The 5,000-nt window shown below is 38.1% G+C and overlaps 1 protein-coding gene across 1 annotated transcript in view; it reads left to right on the top strand.

Annotated features, from left to right (window-relative positions):
* Positions 1-5,000, top strand: part of LOC133605420 (mannosyl-oligosaccharide 1,2-alpha-mannosidase IA) — a 458,157-nt gene that overhangs the window by 446,977 nt on the left and 6,180 nt on the right. The gene's annotated exons all lie outside the window — the stretch shown is intronic.

Here is a 5,000-nt window from a genome sequence, read left to right as displayed (position 1 = left end):
GAAGAAACGCTACTTTTACTCCGCTACTTTTATCTACATTCAGCTCGCTACTCGCTACTAATTTTGATCGATCTGTTAATGCACGCTTTGTTTGTTTTGGTCTGTCAGACAGACCTTCATAGTGCCTGCGTTTCAACAAATACAGTCACTGGTGACGTTCACTCCGTTCCACCAATCAGATGCAGTCACTGGTGACGTTGGACCAATCAAACAGAGCCAGGGGTCACATGACCTGACTTAAACAAGTTGAAAAACTTATTGGGGTGTTACCATTTAGTGGTCATTTGTACGGAATATGTACTGTACTGTGTAATCTACTAATAAAAGTTCCAATCAATCAAAAGTGTGAAGGAAAAAATACCCTTTTCCATTTCAACCGTACATCCCGTCAAAAGCCTAAAGACTGACTGCACAGTTCCTGTCTTCACAATAAAAGTGCTGCTCCATCGCGCCTGCGCTTTCAAAATAAGGGTCTCCGAAAGCCAGCGCAAACAAGCTAGCAAGCTACGGAGTTTGCCGCCAATATATTTCTTGTAAAGTGTATAAAAACGAAAATGGAAGCTGGACAAATAAGATGCCAAAAACCAACCACTTTCATGTGGTATTAGACAGAAAGGAGGAACTTTTTTTCTCCTCCATTTGAAAACGTGGACGTTATCATCACTACTGTCTGATTACAGTCAATGCAAGTCATCAGAATCAGGTAATACACCAACTTATATTCTTGTCTTCATGAAAGAAAGGAATCTATATGTGTTAAACATGCATGTATATTCATTAAAACACCTTTAACATGCAAACAAAAACGGCAAAATAAATAAATATAAATTAAATACTGTATATATCAATGTATGTATATTTATATATATATATATGTATATATATATATATATATATTATATATATATATATATATATATATATATATGTGTGTGTGTGTGTGTATGTATATATATATATATATATATATATATATATATATATATATATATATATATATATATATATATATATATATATATGTGTGTGTGTGTGTTTATATATATATATATGTTTGTGTGTATATATGTATATATATATGTGTGTGTATGTTACTCATCAGTTACTCAGTACTTGAGTAGTTTTTTCACAACATACTTTTTACTTTTACTCAAGTAAATATTTGGGTGACTACTCCTTACTTTTACTTGAGTAATAAATCTCTAAAGTAACAGTACTCTTACTTGAGTACAATTTCTGGCTACTCTACCCACCTCTGCTAAAAGGACATTAAAACATTTGTACGCACGTACAACACTTAAGACCTTCAGTGTGTGGAATTAAATGATGGAATGGATGAAGCAAATAAATCAATGCACTAATATAATTGTGAATTGATGCAATAATGCAATAAAATAATAATGTTTAATTAATGATAATAATAAATAATAAATATAAATATAATAAATATTTTAAAAAAAAAAATATATATATATATACCAAATAATAAATATAAATAAATAAATAAATAATAAGATAATTCATTTCATTTCTTTTTCATTTATTTATTTATTTCAGGCAATGACATAAAAAAGTACAAAGTTGACAACACAATAGTATAAATTAATAAAGTGCAAAAGGTAATGTACAGTATGTAATGCATGATGATGCATAATAAATAATGTTTAAACAATAAAATAATGCAATAAAAATGCAATAATTCACTTCACAATATAATTAACTTCGAGAAACTCATCAAACCTAAAAGTTCACAAAGTACAAAGAAGATGATAAACATTCTGAATTTATTTCATCCATCCATTCATTTTCTAGATCATTTTATTAATCTCACCATATGAAATACAACTTGCTTCACTAATTATGATTTATTATGGGCCCGCTGCAATGCCAGCAGCCCCATAATATTATTACTCATACTTCAACTTGTATTATACAGTGGGGCAAACAAGTATTTAGTCAGCCACCGATTGTGCAAGTTCTCCCACTTAAAATGATGACAAAGGTCTGTAATTTTCATCATAGGTACACTTCAACTGTGAGAGACAGAATGTGAAAACAAATCCAGGAATTCACATTGTAGGATTTTTAAAGAATTTATTTGTAAATTATGGTGGAAAATAAGTATTTGGTCAGTAACAAAAATTCAACTCAATACTTTGTAATATAACCTTTGTTGGCAATAACAGAGGTCAAAAGATTACTATAGGTCTTTACCAGGTTTGCACACACAGTAGCTGGTATTTTGGCCCATTCCTCCATGCAGATCTTCTCGAGAGCAGTGATGTTTTGGGGCTGTCGCCGAGCAACACGGACGTTCAACTCCCTCCACAGATTTTCTATGGGGTTGAGGTCTGGAGACTGGCTAGGCCACTCCAGGACTTTCAAATGCTTCTTACGGAGCCACTCCTTCATTGCCCGGGCGGTGTGTTTGGGATCATTGTCATGCTGGAAGACCCAGGCACGTTTCATCTTCAAAGCTCTCACTGATGGAAGGAGGTTTTGGCTCAAAATCTCTCGATACATGGCCCCGTTCATTCTTTCCTTAACACGGATCAGTCGGCCTGTCCCCTTAGCAGAAAAACAGCCCCAAAGCATGATGTTTCCACCCCCATGCTTCACAGTAGGTATGGTGTTCTTGGGATGCAACTCAGTATTCTTCTTCCTCCAAACACGACGAGTTGAGTTTATACCAAAAAGTTCTATTTTGGTTTCATCTGACCACATGACATTCTCCCGATCCTCTGCTGTATCATCCATGTGCTCTCTGGCAAACTTCAGACGGGCCTGGACATGCACTGGCTTAAGCAGGGGGACACGTCTGGCACTGCAGGATTTGATTCCCTTTCGGCGTAGTATGTTACTGATGGTAACCTTTGTTACTTTGGTCCCAGCTCTTTGGTCCCAGCTCTCTGCTGGTCATTCACCAGGTCCCCCCGTGTGGTTCTGGGATTTTTGCTCACTGTTCTCATGATCATTTTGACCTCACGGGATGAGATCTTGCGTGGAGCCCCAGATCGAGGGAGATTATCAGTGGTCTTGTATCTCTTGCATTTTCTGATAATTGCTCCCACAGTTGATTTTCTCACACCAAGCTGCTTGCCTATTGTAGATTCACTCTTCACAGTCTGGTGCAGGTCTACAATTCTTTTCCTGGTGTCCTTTGACAGCTCTTTGGTCTTGGCCATAGTGGAGTTTGGAGTCTGACTGTTTGAGGCTGTGGACAGGTGTCTTTTATACAGATAACAAGTTCAAACAGGTGCCATTAATACAGGTAACGAGTGGAGGACAGAAGAGCTTCTTAAAGAAGAAGTTACAGGTCTGTGAGAGCCAGAGATCTTCCTTGTTTGAAGTGACCAAATACTTATTTTCCTCCATAATTTACAAATAAATTCTTTAAAATTCCTACAATGTGAATTCCTGGATTTTTTTTCACATTCTGTCTCTCACAGTTGAAGTGTACCTATGATGAAAATTACAGACCTCTGTCTTCATTTTAAGTGGGAGAACTTGCACTATCGGTGGCTGACTAAATACTTTTTTGCCCCACTGTAGTTCCGCACGTTTCTCTTACGCTTGATAACGTGACGAACCGGCCAACGAACCCCCACATATGTCATACCGTCGGAAAGGTCTGGTTCGCGCCGATGGGGGTACTCTAAATAAACTGCGAGATTACCTCCTCTTGTAGCTCAGACATTCTTTCACGTAGCTCGGTGCTTAACGTCACATTTTGTTCACACACTTGTGTACTTTAACCCTGGCTAGTCCAATGTTTGGTTTTGGCCATCGGAAGGAGGCGAGCGCCATCGGCCTTCCTCCATCAAAGCGGATGGCCTTCACTCTAATTTACTAAAAATGCTTATTTCTTTGGTGAACAAGCTGTCCTCACGGCCACATCTTTCATCCCCCCGGTCATGTGTTTTGGTGAAAACGTTGACACACGTGTCCTCTCTCAGAAAATGTATGGAGCTCATGTGTCCCATTAGGCTTCTGGCGGCCCTCAAAGCCAAGAAAGTCAGCTAAATCTCTCATTGACTCCAATGTTAGATGTCGGTGCAAAAAAAACACAAAAATTCTTATTTTCCTACTCGGTCTACTTATCGGAAATCTGAGAACACCGGAACTTTACCAGAAGCCTTGAAGCGCTCACGGTTTTTAGGAAAAGTCAATATCTCGAAGCGTTTGCCCACAGTCAGACAAGAAGGGAGATTGTTGTGTCGTCGCTGCACTGTCCTTCAGGAGAGTCTCGACGCCAGGGAAACAATCCAAGTTAGAATGTTTTGTATGCGAGTGAAAATAAAATTTGCTTTTCACTCTAAATTGTCTATGACTGGTCCTCAAAAACAGGTACACGACCACAGCTGCTTCCAAAAGGGAAGTGGGTCGTAAACAGCGTTGCCTTTGGTTACAGAACAGTTCAGAAGAAAAGGTCGTAAAACACTTCACAGAAAAGGTCATAAAGGAGTTCAAAAAGAGGTTCATAAAACAGGACAAAAAGGAGGTCGCCTGGAGGGGATTCTGGTTCTGCTTCCTCTTCGCTTTTATAGTCCTTGGGTCAGATCCCTAACCAATCTGGCGCCCTAGGCAAGATTTTAGGTGGCGCCCCCCCCCCCCTCACAAGAAACCGAATAGCTTTATCTTTGACCTTTTTTTTTACTTACAACTATACCTAATATATAAAGGGGTGGACAAGTGACTATTACCTGCAGGGCAAACATTAGCTAACCAGAAGACAATAACAATGTAAACAAAAAACACCTGCTTAAAAGATCTAATACCTGAGGAATGTAAGGTGGGAGTACTGTAATTACCTAACGTTACATTATTATTTTCCATAACAATTTAGCCCCCTCCACAATATTAACCCGACGTTAAAACAGAACTAGCTATTTATTGATTAGCAATTGCCGAATCATGTAACATTAGCTTAATGCTAACAAGCCAGGTTACTATCACATTCTGTAACAGACAAATAATTTCATGTAGGCTAACGTTACCTA

The sequence above is a fragment of the Nerophis lumbriciformis genome, linkage group LG04 (genome assembly GCF_033978685.3).
Source record: "Nerophis lumbriciformis linkage group LG04, RoL_Nlum_v2.1, whole genome shotgun sequence".
In the NCBI taxonomy this organism is placed as follows: domain Eukaryota; kingdom Metazoa; phylum Chordata; class Actinopteri; order Syngnathiformes; family Syngnathidae; genus Nerophis; species Nerophis lumbriciformis.
The sequence above is the reverse complement of the archived record's forward strand: the minus strand, read 5'-3'. Positions and strand labels throughout refer to the sequence as shown.